Here is a 15,615-nt window from a genome sequence, read left to right as displayed (position 1 = left end):
TTACTCCATCTAAAACTGTATATTTTATTGTTGATCGAACTAGGATACCAGACCCGGCATGGGCTTTATTGTCGGGGTGGTTGGTGTGGATAAAATCATATCCATTTATTTTTAAGAAGCTCTTATTTGTGAAATGTGTTTCTGATATTAATAAAATATCTATGTAATTGACATTAAGAAAAGTTTCTACTTCCCTTATGTGGTTTGAAATGCCATGGGCATTCCATATAGCTAGGCGAATGTTTACTTGCATAATTTGGATAAAATTAGAGACATCATATTCAATAATGTATTTGTTAATTCTGTTTGTTTCTGTAGAAGTATCTCTATGTTTTTGAATGCGTTTGTATCTTCTGATGTATTTTTTATGGCATTTGCGTATGTATTCTGCATGTGATCAGTATTTATATTTACGTTTTCGTTGTACATTTCATTGTTATTCCAGGTATTATTATAGTTTTCAATTTGTTCATTGCGTCTGTAATTACCTCGTTTCTTTTGAATAAGATCGCGATATATCTTGCAACCTTTGTAATTGGCTGGGTGCTGTTGTAGGCAATTTATGCACTGAGGAGGGACATTTTCTGGTTTGTTGCATTCTGTGGTTTTATGACTTAAACCACATTTGACGCAGGCAAACGGATTCCTGCAGAAAGATTTTGTGTGACCGAATAGCTGACATCGATGACACTGTACTATCTCATCTCTCTTAATTGGCGGTTCAACGTTTATTCTGGCGGAACCAATACCTTTAATATTATAAATATCCTTATTGTTGGGTTGCGGTTCGAGATCAACGAAAAACATTGACATCGGCATTTTTGTCTTTCTGTTTCTAATATTACTAATATGTCTAACTTTATGACCAGCCTTTTCTAGTTCGGCTTTTATTTCAGGAATAGGTGTTGTAAAATGCAGATTTTTAATAACAACTCTATAGGCTCTTTCTTGTTTTGGCTGATAAGTGTGGAAGCTTATATTTTTGTTATCAAGATATTTAATTACTTCTCTATAAGATGTTATGGTTTTTATCATAAGCCTTACTTGGCCTTCTCTAGATGATTTGAAGGAAAACTCTTCTGGTTTTATTACCTTGGTTATATCCGTTACCATAAGTTTTATGTTTGAAACATTTGGAAGAATTATTGGAGGCGGTTTAACTTCATTATGTTGGCGATCTTCGTCTTCGCCATCATCATCATTATCATTGTTATTTGCAATAAGTGCTGAAAATTTGTTACCGTTGCTGGTTGTGCTTGCATTGTTGTTTGATGCAAATCTCTTGCGGTCATAAATGTTTGGCGAATTTGCCTGGCGCTTTGTTGCTGTAGATTTTATTGTGTGTTTTGGGGAAGGTGTTTGCCAACCTGCATTGTCGTCGTCATCGTCCGTAGTCATGATGATTACAAAAGTGGATTAGACTCTGCGACAGAGCACTAATCCCTTTTTTAATGTTTACAACAATTACAAAGTATGTTGTTGTTTTGGTTTAGAAATAAGAATATTTCTGTTTATAGTTTTTGTTGTTGTTGTTTTTTTTAAAGAAATGAACTTGAAAATTTTGTCCGCACTTGTGTGTACACTGTTTCACTGACGAGATAAGACTGATCAAGGAATAGATGGCGCAAACAAGTGGATGATGAGATGAAAAGGCACGGTATTCCAGAGTGCGAAGCAACAAATAGAGAGAAATGGAGATCTCTTCTTAGTTCGGCCTATAGAACAAACGTTCTGTAATGGGCCAGCTAAGTAAGTAAGTAAGTAGAAACGAAGAAGGGGACTTTGGTGCTTTGATGGCGTGTATGCGTCAAACTTGTGTGTTTCTTGTTTTGTTGTTGTTAATCAACGTAGCAGGCGAAGAGGATAATAAGAAATGGTATGAATTATTTTGTTTTTTCTTTCTTCAGTGTTTTTAGTTGCCAGCGTAGCGTCAAGACGGTAAAGTGAGTGAATAAATCAGTGTTTTTTGTTTTCTTAAAGAAATTGTGTTTTTAGTAAATTAAATGCCCCATACATTTTATAATTGAATCGAAAAGTTGAATGGAATTATTTTTTTGGACAAGGAAGAAATCGCATTTAATATTGGTAATTACATACATATGTATATTTGAAATATGGTATATCCATATTTATTTATTACATAATCATTTGATTCCAGATGCCGATTCCCCACTGATGATGTCAACTTTGAGTAAAATTTGTTTTATTTCACAACTAAGGAGAAGCGTTCAACTAAGTTTCTATATATTTTTCTTTTTAAAAGTCTGACTATTTACAAATTATTTCAATCAGTTTTTCTTTTATTAAAGTGTGTTATGTCTTTCTTTGGAATTTTGTATGTACCTATGTCTCTGTTGTTGTCGTGCCTTTCAATAAACAAAAACACCACCATTTGTGTGTATATTATAGATATATCAAGTGAGCTCTTACTGAGAGCAAGAGAGCATACATTTCAAAGTGTTTTACATTGAAATTTACGCTCCCTTGCTCTCAGTAATCGCCCACTGGTGCATGTGTTTGTTTTTTTTTTGTGGCTTTTGGGTTTGTATTTGTTTGCATCCAAAAATTTAAATTGTTTGCACCCAAACATATAAATTGTTTGCTGCAAAATATGTTTGGGACATATGTTAGAGAGACCGTTTTTTTTCTGCGTGTAATTATGTAGCAATAAATTTTCACTAAATAAATTTTTTATGGTGTTTTTATGGGTTGTACGCCTTTTTCCATAGAGTGCATCTTGTAAACTTGGCCGAACTTGGGTTCGATTATCTTTTAGTGAGTTAAATTGGGCTCTCTGGACACCGAATAACCACATTATGGCTGCAAATATTTGCAAATCTTCTGATAACTGCACTTTTAAAATATGGTATTTAGCTCAAAATTAGTACAAATTTAGCTGTGCATTTGTATGGGAGATATATCAAAATATGGACTTATCCTGACATTTTTTCAAGGAGAAGTTCTACCCCCAGAGACACTAAAATGTCATATTATAGCTAAATCTTTTAATAAATATGGGATAAAAAGTAAAAATTCAACGAAACGGGGGGGTACCATAAAAACGGCTATATCGAAACATAGATCCATATTGGAATTTTTTTTGGAAGAAGATTTTACACACAATGACAACAGGGAACGCAAAATTACAGCCAAATCGGTTGGAAAATGTGGTCATTATATTCAAAATAGCTTAATCGGGAGGCACATTTACATGGGGACTATATCAAAACGTGGACCTACGTCCACAATTTTTAATAGAATTGTGACCACCAGGAAGCATAAATACCAAATTACAGCTAATTTGCTGCGAAAATGTGTCTTAAATCCTCAAAATTGAAAGGATAAAATTATTTTTTTCGAAATGGAAGTTTTAGTACAAGGTTTTCTAATTACTTTTACATAAAAATTTGTACACATTATTAGCATAAAATGTGCTGAAAATTACATTTTTTATAAAAATGAAGTTGAGTTTTACTAAATTCGCCATCCTTCGCCACTTTTCAAATATTTTGAAGAATGTTCGAAATAGTGTCAAGTATACAAAAAAATTGGTTCCAGCTGTGCATTTCCGTGTGTGACATTAAAAATACTGACGATGTCTCTGGTCGTTTCAGTGAATATGCCGTATTACTGTATTCTCAGTTTCTTCTTTGTTTTGTGTTTTAATTGTTTGTTTTGGTTGTTTTCTTTAACGATTTAGACAGTTTTGTTTTGGGATCGACTTATGAGTGTATTTTTTACATTTGTATATGTTTGATATACATATGTATATCAAGCTTTTTGTAGAAAATTAACTTATGTTGAAACTGAGGTATGGGGTATTGTAACTCGCGATCAGTTTTACTATACCATAACTTTTGACCGCATTTCGGCAAAATAAACTGTTTTAGCCCGATTCACCGAGGGGTTTCTTAAAATAATAATTTGAGCGGAAGCTGTGGTCGTACTAATGTAAAAAAATCGGAAAAAATCGTTGAAATAAACAAGTTTCATTATGTTATTTTCCAATTAGTGGTTTTACAACACAACGTAGAGCTTAATGCTCAAAGGAGAAGTTAAAGAGCACACTTCAGAGTTGAAGTTTCTAATGTATGATTTTTTAATATATCCACTGTATCTACCTCAAACGGATGCTGACATTTTGAAACCTGAAAAATGGGGTTTTTTGAATTTTTGCTCTAATCGGGACGCGCAGCTGGATTTCCCTAAAAGCATTTTATTGGATTGCAGTACTCGCGATTTCGCATTTTTTAATGTATAACATGAGGGTGTAGCCCTCACAGGATCACAGTAATCTGCGCCTAAACACGAAATTTTTGTGCGTAAATTTTTCTCAAAAACCTATTTTTTTGGTTTAAAATTTACAAACGTCATTCGATTTCCGTGGAAACCCGCGTAAATTTAGTTTTTTTACGTTCTGAATCTAACAAGCCACGACGCGTAAAAATCCACCCACTAGATCGGCGGATATGATACCCCTCAAATTTCGAAAATTTGCAAAAAATTATTTTGAAAATATCGCATATTAAAACGCGTTTTGGATGTGTCAGTTCGACTTAAATAAATAGATCGATACGCGTGTTTAAACTGCGCGAAAACAAATATTTAAAAACTCTCGTAAATCCAGAGATATAATCGATTTTTTCTAAAAATTGAGTGCGATGCTACATCCACGGTTCTTGATGGATCGCATTGAAACTGCATAGAAGGATGTATTTTTTAATGGTGATTATTGAAATCGGTTGCGCATAAAATGTAAATGAACTTCGCGGAAATTATGACCATTTTACTGTATTTTGCACCCTTAAATGCAGCAGATGCTACATCGTGGCCGCCAAATAGAATTTGATAAACTGTACATCAAATAAAAGGGATTGATTCGCTGTGTTGGAAAATCGGATGCGCATCATGTCATTTTCATAATTACGCGGTTTATATGCGTCTCAAATGTTGTAATATTCAATATAACATTATTTTAACGTTATGCCACAATTGGAATTCCTTGTGATTTAATATAAGGTTCTAATAATATTATGCAATAGGAAAACTATAAGCGAAAAATTTGTTACAACGGAATATCATCATTATTGCGTGAAATTTTGACGAAAATGCCAAAGAACTCAAACATTTTTTCTCCAACTTTTCCTATAAAACCATAAAAAATAAAATTAGAATAATATGATTTTAAATTTTTTGGTAATTTTTTCTTCGTATTTTTGCAAATAACATGAATACTGTAGCTCCAACCTTCACAACTTAGGTTTCATTTTATTCCTCGAAATGTCTGGATGCTGTTATAATTTTTTTTATATATTTTTCGTAACTATGAGCGCTATTGTTTCAAAAATATGTTTGTAAATACATGAAATTATTTAACAAATTTGATTTTTCGCGAATCCATTGAGACTTCGCGATTATTTTTTGCATCATCGCAAAGGTTACGAATTCAGTTAACGATAATAGGATATAACAGCTAACTATATTAAGCCGCGATTTTTTTAGAATTTTTTCTAATTACCATAATTAAAACGGTCATATCTTTTGCGCGCAACAATCAAAGTTAGTAACGAAAACAGATTTGAAATGCTGATTTTTTTCTTAATCTATGTACCAAAAATCATTGATGTAGCATCAAAAAATATTTCTGATTTTTTTGAAATGGAAAAGACAATTTTAAACATTTTTCCTGACATGTATGCTACATACTCGTATAATATGAAAAACAAGTAAAAATGTTAAGTTCGGTCGCACCATGAAATATTCTGACCTCAAATGGAATAATTTTTTCATTTCCTGTCCACGATAACAGTCGGAGACGTTTTTTGACCACTAATATCTCCAAATAGTAAATTACAACCAATTCGAACCAAAAATGTAGATAAAAACTACAAAATACCTGAAATAGGGAGGTACCGTAATATAAGGCTATACCCAAACCTGGACCTAAGACCACAATTTTTGGCGTAGAAGATTATTGATCATTGAGAACTCCAAATGGCAAATTACAACCAAATCGGGCCGAAAATTTCGATAAAATCTTCAAAATACCTGAAAACGGGAGGTTCCGTAATATGAGGGCTATAGCGAAACCTGGACTTAAGATCACAATTTTTAGCGCAGAAGGTTTTTGACCATTGGGAGCCCCAAATACCAAACTACAGCCAATTAGGGCCGAAAATGTAGATAAAAGCTTCAAAATACCTGAAATCGGGTGGTACCGCTACATGGGACGTATAGGAAAAACTGGACCCATATTGATGATTTTTTGGCTAAAGCATTTTTTACTTATTTTTAGCATATACTGAAAAAAAAACCAGATTGATCCGACGATTATAAATATTTTTGTCGCACCTTCCCACACAAGTGGGACCACTGTGCATTGTTGTCCACAGACACAGGCTGAGTTCGTGCAGAACAGTGATTTCGACCACTGTGCGTCGGCCCGATTCCATCTGTAAAGCGATAATATCAGCATTGTACTATCCAAGTACAGTCCGGACATTCCAGCTGCAGATCGTGGACCTTAAAAAGTTTATGTTTCACAGTAGGATGTTTTTATAAAGGTCGGTTACTAACCCGATGCCCAATTCAAGTTTCATCCTTCTTATATGTAGGTGAAAGCGAGACACATGTTTGCTCTCTACTTTTAGCGACTATTACAGGTAGCAGGTTAGGTGGAAGAGGAACCATGTTAAGTACAGGACTTTGCCATGTTAATGCCGATCAAGACTGTTGTTTGTCATCTTCCAACCCCAACGGCACACATTATCAGAGAAGTGATCCGCTATTAAAATCTCAACATCATCCGAGAAGTGGCCTTAAAACATGTTTATGTTTGTAGATTCGTTGTGCTCCATAATCTGAATCTGACCCTTTCTCCATGTGGCTGCATCAACGTGTTTTAGCCACAGAGCTAATGGAGGTAGTTGAGTATCAGTGGACCACACTGACGCCGATTAGCTTACCACAGTTCGAACGTTATATATGGTCAACAAGGTTTCTTTATCTGCAGATGAAGGGCAGCCGACTAGGGACTAGAGACCTGAGGTGTTGCTTGTCGTATATAGTTGTGTCATGCAAAGACGAAATGAACATACTGTCCAATGCGACTTCTAGAGTTTTTGGGGTAGTAGTGGTCAAATTCGGTTACCATCTACAAGGTCATTCAGCAGTGTGCTCATCTCCGCAGTCCGTGTGGTGAACCATGTGGCTGCGTGGAATCTTGTATCCGCTACTGTTTGCATATTCCTAAACATTGTTCCACAACATCCCATACGGGACAAGGGAGACTTCTCTCATATCAATGAGTGCACCCCGATTCATATTTAGCTCAATGATATGGGACCTACTGTTTATCGCCGAGTACGAACGGCGTGTCTTAAGACACCATTTTTAGAGAAGTTTTTCAAGGCTGAAATACTCAGGAAATGTCGCCAACATTACTGAGGGGTATTTCGCCACCGTTGAAAAATGTTTGATGTTGCTTGGCCGGGGAATCGAACCCCCAACCTTCTGCGTGCAAGGCGGGCGTGCGTACCATTGCACCACGGTGCATATTCCTAGTGCGGAAAAATGTGGTAAAATCGATTAAATTTGAGTTCAGCATTTCACAAATGACATTAGGCAAGGTACCCAATACTATCTGGAGTGGGTTGAGTACAGAAAAGGTAGAGATTTGACAGTTTCGGAGATATCGCCCCACCATGGGGGTTGCCTATTTCATCCTATTGAGGCTCAACTTCGCGTTATCCAACGTTTCAAACTTGTCCAGAGTTTAGTCCTCTTGATGTCCTTAAACAGTAGGAAGTGTTTGGCAGTATCAAAATATGTCGAAAGTCACCAACACTGTGATGTGTGTAGATAGCGTGCAGCGTTGTTGTTGTTGTAGCAACGCATATATGTTCGTTCGTGTATTACTTCAGTTATCAGGTTCTGGTTTCTCTGTATCCAGACTCAAGAATTCTGCAACCTGGACTGGTTGTGTCCATAATGAATAAGGAGACAGGTGAGCGGGGTTAGCTGGGCAGCTAAATAAATGCAGTGTGTCGTGCGGTCCCAATTCACATGCCGGGCATGTGTTGGCTATCGTGGCATCAATTCGGGCCCAATACGAATTGAGGCGGCTGCATCGTCCGGATCTTAACTGAGCTAAAACCACTAGTGTTTGCCTTGGCAGCTGGCGTTTTTCTGCTGTCATGGATGGGAGGTGGCTCCCAAGTACACTGCACTGCCTGCGCAATCATGTCTGTGTGAATGATATCCAAGCCTGAGAACCTCTAGATCAATGAACCTATGATCTAGAGGTTCTCTTTCATACCTTTGGACCTCTAGATCATGAAGATCTCTGCTGACGTGCCTGGGTGGGGGAAGCCTGTCCATTAATTCGTGACGGGAATGCTCACTGCGATAACACCCAGGCAGGTACTGCATCGACAACATCTTGTTGTGCTGGCGCACGAAAAAAACCTTCGCTCCACATGAAGATGGTCCACTGGTGTCATGAGGAGGCACCCCGTTGCAGTCCTCAGGGCGGCATTCTGGCAGGTTTGAATCTTTTTCCACAGCGTAGCACTAACATTTGCATACCACGCTGGAGCCGCATAGCTTACCACAGACCGGCCTATTGCGTTGTGCGAGGTCAACAATGTATGATAGCTGTGGCTTGCCTGGACGACTTAAACATGCTATCGAACGTTACACCCAATGTTTTGGGGTAGTTAGTGGTCAGAATCAGTACACCATCGACCAATATGTTCAGTGGGATGCTCATTTCTGCCGTCCAAGTGGTGAACAGTGTGGCAGTGGATTTAGCGGCGGATATTTTCATATTCCTCAAATGGAAGAACTGCACTAGGTCAGCTACATACAGACATTTAACCTATCACATATGTCATCGACGATAGGACCCGACGCCAAGATCTTACAATCATCCACATACATTATTATCTCTATGCCGTCTGGAGGGTGTAGGGAATTTCAGAGAGGTAAACTGTTCCGGAGATATCACCCCTCCTTGCGGAACTTCCTGTTTCACTCTACGGGATTTGGATTTCTTGTATCTGAATTCGGCACATAAGTTGATCACCCAACGTTTCAAGCACGGCTGGAGAGTAGTTGACATTATCGAAGGCTTTCGATAGGTCAAGAGCATTTGGTACTATGCATTTTTCGAAATCCATGTTGATGTTGGGCAACTGGAAAACAGGTTCTCATCGTGGGGAGGAGTGGTGCCTCTAGGATCTTTGCTACTGGCGACAGGAGTGAAACCAGCCTGTACGATTCCCCTCTACTGGAATCTTTGCCAGACTTCAGTAGCGGGATCACCCTGCAAACTTTCCACGCTTCTGGTACAATATGGGTGGCTAACGATAGGTTGAGGACACTTGTTAAATACTCAACTCCAGGTTCAACCAGTTGCTTGAGCATTACCCTCATCCTTCTTTCCCGGATTCGAGAGTGATTTAACCGTTGCCCACAATTTACGTAATCCTGTACCAATGTTGCATTGCTTCAGGTGATCTAGCCACTGTTGACTTCAAGAGTAAGCTCTCTAACTCTCGGGTATTCAGGGTTCGTACGACAAAGCTCATCACGCTCATTTGCTAGTCCCGTCGCACTCCTGGGAAATTTAGTCTTATTCCGGGTATTCCACCAGAAGATATGAAGCGAGCGGCTGCTGCAGTAACGAAGCCCCGGAAAGTTCTCTCAGCTACCCGAGGATCTCAAGGAATGGGCAGTTCTCTGAAGTGGTGATTGGTAAAATCTCTGAACCCTTGCCAATCAGCTTTCCCATGGTTCAGGAAAGTACGGCGTTCAAAGGTTATGAAAGCGTATGGTATATTTACGGAGACGATGATAGGGAGAGGGTTCGACCCAAGGGAAATGACGGGTTGGCTGGATACGTCATTTATCAGACCTGGTGCCATAATGGTGATATCTGGCGAGCTGTAGCAATCTCCTCTAATCCTGGATCGCGGCGACCATGATGTTTTTGCGGCTCATAGAATCTACAATTGGGGATACCGTGGTACTTGTGGTATTAGATGCTGTGTTCGTTGTTGTTGGCGAGACTGCGGGTGTGACTCGTATTCCGACGACGATGAAGTCGAGGACACACTAGGCGATGTTCTGGCGCAGCAAGCAGCAACATACCTATCGCTGTGATCCCGCATGTGACTAAGACCAGAGCACCCTCGGAAATGCACCCATTCCCTACATCCATTACATCTCACCTATATTGACAGCTGGTGGATGCGGATCTGACAAACGGAACAGATCCATACTGGCCCGAAGTTCATCTCTATACCGGCACGGGCCAAAAGAGTTCGGAGCAGGCATTCAGGCATAAATTGTCGCTTCCATGGTGAAACAAATACATGAACACAAATACAAAACTGTTGAGGTGACGGCCCCTGGTCGAATATTCCTCCGAGTCAATCTGGTGCAAAGAACCGGCCGCCGTGGGATTGAGCGCTGTTGTAGTGCTATCCAGCTAACGGACACAATTTGAGTGGCTAGCGACTGTTTGAGAACTTTGGTGAAGCATTACCTTGGAAATTCCAATCGCTTTGAATGATTTTGCGCTCCTGATGACATTCGCAACATAATCCATTGCAAATTGTGGTAGTTCCTTCTCACAAAGAGGGTGATCGACAAACTGTCGATTAAAATTACTTGCGTTCCTGTTCGAATCAGTCTGTGTAGCATCGCCAAAGGAGACTGAAATCCTATGCGTACAGAGGTAGTGAAGTCGGGCGATTATAATGAAATGGTCTGTCTTAAGAGAAATAACGGGTTGCCAGGTGACGTCATTTGTCAGACCAGGTGATACGATGGTTATGTCTGGCTAACTGTGGTAATCTACGTTAATTCTGTTAGGGCAGTCCTCGTTCTCCGTGCAAAACGTAATTTGCACATCCAGCGCTATACATGACTCATGATTACAGTCCCCTAATCCCAGACGCTTAAGGCGTTCTAAAACTGGTTAAGATTGAGCCTATAATCTGAAGCACAGCAATTTGTCGGCAGGCAGTATACCTTAAGCAACAACACCTTGGCCAGGCTCATGATGTGCATTAAACTCGACTAAGGTCAGTCGATTATGACCATCCAAAAGAGAGCTAATATTGATCCTATAACATGCTATTTATCACGGGGCGGTATACCGTAACCAAGTGTACCTCGCACCGGAATGCTGCCTCCACAGATTCCATGAACGGGTCACTAAAGGCAATAACTGTCCTATACGTATTTTGACTGAAGAACTTTTGTAATGCCATTTCTTCAGTATAATTAAATTTCATGTAAAGTTTTAGTTATGTTCCCCCTCTTTCCCCCCAACGAAATTTGTTTAGAAGAAAAGTAGTAGTCTATAGATTTTATTTTCAAAATATCAGCTGAAACTTTCCGCAACTTTGGAATTTGTTCCCAAAATACTAAGGGTACCTTTCTAAGGTATCACATTAGAAAAGGTACTAAGGGTACCTCAATGTAAAATTTGGAAAATTCAGCCATTTTGATTGATTATTACGGCTAGATCCCTAAAAATACCGAATATTGGGCGGTGCCGATTTATGGGGACAAAAATTTTTGATCGACAATTTTCTGGGGTAGCCTACCTCCTGGAAAGATTTAGTGGCATTTCGGCCATTTCGAATTAATAATTTATATAAAACCTTCAAAATTCCGAAAATCGGGCGGTATAATTATATGGGGAGACTACCAAAACGTGGACCCATTTCAAATTTTTGCAAGACCAGAGAATACCGACTGCCACATTTCAGCCAATTTCATTGATAGATGTGGTCAAGATCCCCCAAAATGCCAGAAATCAGGGGTTACCGTTCTATTAGGGCTATACCTAAGGTCGGACCTATGTTGAATTGCTTTTGCTCCTTTTTATTTGTATTGCTAAACTAGTCTTTACTAAAAATTTCGTATTGATATCTGCACAGGAAGTATTTTTGGCCGTTCTTCCCATACAAGTTCGACGACAGTGCACTACCCGCATCTATTGCATCTCATCGACGTTTGAGTCTTGTGGATGCCGATGTGAGAAATCGAGCACATCCATATTGGTTTTGGTAATTCGGAATATGCTGTTGGAATACGGGATATGCTGCTCCCAACACAGAAAAACGATACAAATACAAACATATGTACACTGAGGTGGCAGCTCCGGGCCTCACGGTTATTATATGGTTCCGGGTCAATCCCGTGTAGAAGAAGCCGTCGCCGTGGGATTTTGAGATGTGAAAAGATGAGACCAATGTCAGTCATTCCTCTCGGTAGTTATCATGCCCACCAACCGTTCTAGTTGGTCAACGGGAGAAGTTTCGGAGGCATTATCTCAGGAAGTATGGAATTGCCGAGGAATAATTAGATCGTTATAGTCAAGACCACAAGCATTATCCCTGAACAGACTTTAAAGTGAACTTAATAAAAAATTTTAGAGCTTTTATGAGAGAGATAACCAAAGGGATGGACTATATAGTTACGGTGACCAACCGTACTCTATTATAGAGTACAGTACTCTATTTTGGGTGTCCGTCCTCTATTTTTTTAACGTACTCTATTTTCATTGGACGTACTCTATGTCCTCTTTTTACACCCTACACCTCAATGAAGAAAGGGTGTAATTTTGTTTTTCCGAAAATGTATGTTACACCGCGAAATATTCGTCGTAGGCATCCCTTTTGGTATAGCAAAATTCATATAGACGAGATAAAGCAATTTTGGGACGTGTGTCCGTCTGTCCATTAACAATTGTAATCAAACTCCAGACCTCAATTATGGATCGATCGTCACTAAATTTTGTATGGAGGTCGGATTCCCACCAGAACAGAAACGATTATTTTTTGGTAGTAATCGTGAAATATTTAGGGAGTGAAGTGGAACAAAAAACAAATTATCCGATTTTTAAGAGGCAGTGTAGGTCGCAATGGTGATCTGATTGACGCAAAATTTTAAGTAAGGTTTTGGTTTACGACAAAGACGAAGCTTGCAAATTAACACGATGATCACATAATATTTAGCGGGTGAAATATACCAAAACTTTTGTGTGGAAATTGGTGAAATTTTTAGTATAATGATTACATCTTTTTTCCTGGAAGATATGTTCCACCACTGTAAGTTATATTTAGAAGAGGAACTATTGACCTTTCCATTGATGCCGACTATGATAATGTACGTGGTCAGATAACATACAGTTTAATTGTGTGTCGTGTAACCGTGATTACAGTGTTATTTTAATAGTGACAAATTTTTGCACGAAGTAAGAGGTTTGGTCATGGAAAATGCCAATAATTTTGAAAAATAATTGGATGGTATTTGTCGTTTTAAATTGACCATATCCAAATGTTGGGGGAATATTCCGACAAATTGAAAACCAACTCTTGACCTTCCTTTGATGCAAATTATATCATTTATAAATGGAGAACCCTAGGCAGAAATTAAACAAAATATTGTCTTGGTTTAAACAAAATCACTAGTTTTTCCGTTGATTTTAAAACTTTGGAAGGTAAGTTTTTAATAGCAAAAGCATTTAAGTTAGTTGAATATTTTATTAAAGCATTACAAAATACCCGTCCTCTTTTTTAGCCTTTAACTTTTCATCAATCTGTATGTACTCTATTTTCATCCGAAAACATTGGTCACCGTATATATAGTCCATCTCCAAACTAGATTTAAATTCGAAAGAAATATTGCAACGTAAAAAGTTCGGACCAAACCGGTTACTCCCTTCGACAGTTATGGTGTCAACCAGACAGATGAAAGAAATCCACGTTTTGGGAGGCCTTATAATTGGTTTTCGAATCCTTTAAGAAATCCACGTTATAAAGGACTTATCGTTGGTTTTCGAATCTTTTAAGAAATTCACATTTTCAAGGTCTTCTAGGTAGTCGGACAATCCTTTATGAAATCCAGGTTTTGAAGGTTGGTCGGACAATCCTTTATGAAATCCAGGTTTTGAAGGTTGGTCGGACAATCCTTTAAGAAATCCACGCTGTTAAGGTTTTATAGTTGGTCGGTGAATCCTTTAAGAAAACCACGTTTTGATGGTCTTATAGTTGGTCGGAGAATCCTTTAAGAAATCCACGTTTTGAAGGTGGTCTTAGTTGGCTGTCGAATCCTTTAAGAAATCCACGTTTTGAAGATGGTCTTAGTTGGCTGTCGAATCCTTTAAGAAATCCACGTTTTGAAGGTGGTCTTAGTTGGCTGTCGAATCCTTTACGAAATTCACGTTTTGAGGGTGGTCTTAGTTGGCTGTCGAATCCTTTACGAAATTCACGTTTTGAAGGTGGTCTTAGGTGGCTATCGAATCCTTTAAGAAATCCACGTTTTGAATGTCTTAGTTGGATGTCGAATCCTTTAAGAAATCCACGTTTTGAATGTCTTAGTTGGATGTCGAATCCTTTAAGAAATCCACATTTTGAAGGTAGCCTTAGTTGGCAGTCGAATCCTTTAAGAAATCAACGTTATGAAGGTGGTCTTAGTTGGCTGTCAAATCCTTTAAGAAATCCACGTTTTGAAGGTGGTCTTAGTTATCTGTCGAATCCTTTTAGAAATCCACGATTTGAAGATGGTCTTAGTTGGCTATCGAATCCTTTAAGAAATCCACGTTTTGAAGGTGGTCTTAGTTGGCTGTCGAATCCTTTAAGAAATCCACGTTTTGAATGTCTTACTTGGCTGTCGATTCCTTAAAGAATTCCACGTTTTGAAGGTCTTAGTTGGCTGTCGATTCCTTAAAGAATTCCACGTTTTGAAGGTCTTAGTTGGCTGTCGAATCCTTTGAGAAATCCACGTTTTGAAGGAGGACTTAGTTTGCAGTGGAATCCCTTAAGAAATTTCCGTTTTGAAGGAGGTCTTACTTTGCTGTGGAATCCTTTAGAAATTTACGTTTTGAAGGTGGTTTTAGTTGGCTCTCGAATCCGTTAAGAAATTCACGTTTTGAAGGTGGTCTTAGTTGGCTGTCGAATCCTTTAAGAAATCCACGTTTTGAAGGAGATCTTAGTTGGCTATAGAATCCTTTAAGAAATCCATGTTTTGAAGGTCTTAGTTGGCTGTCGAATCCTTTAAGAAATCCACGTTTTGAAGGTCTTTGTTGGCTGTCGAATCCTTTAAAAAGTATAAGTTTTGAAGGTCTTAGTTGGCGGTCGAATCCTTTAAGAAATCCACGTTTTGAAGGTGGTCTTAGTTGTCTGTCGAATCCTTTAAGAAATTCACGTTTTGAAGGTGGTCTTACTTGTCTGTCGAATCCTTTAAGACATCCACGTTTTGTAGGTGGCCTTCGTTGGCTGTCGAATCCGTTAAGAAATCCACGTTTTGAAGGTGGTCTTAGTTGGCTGTCGAATCCTTTAAGAAATCCACGTTTTTCTTTTTTGAGGTCTAATTTGGCTGTCGAATCCTTTAAAAAATTCACGTTTTGAAGCTCTTAGCTTGATGTCGATCCTTGAAAAAATAAATTTTTTGAAGGTCTTAGCTGGCTTTCGAATCCTTTTGAATGTCTTAGTTGGCCATATCGTCCTTTAAGAAATCCATTTTTTAATGTTTGATGAGCGTACGTTGACCCCTTCAGCCATTCCCGTTAAGACGTTACCATTGAGCGTATGAATT

This window comes from Musca autumnalis, unplaced genomic scaffold, assembly GCF_047663935.1.
Source record: "Musca autumnalis isolate F117 unplaced genomic scaffold, ASM4766393v1 scaffold_2, whole genome shotgun sequence".
NCBI lineage: Eukaryota > Metazoa > Arthropoda > Insecta > Diptera > Muscidae > Musca > Musca autumnalis.
The sequence above is the reverse complement of the archived record's forward strand: the minus strand, read 5'-3'. Positions refer to the sequence as shown.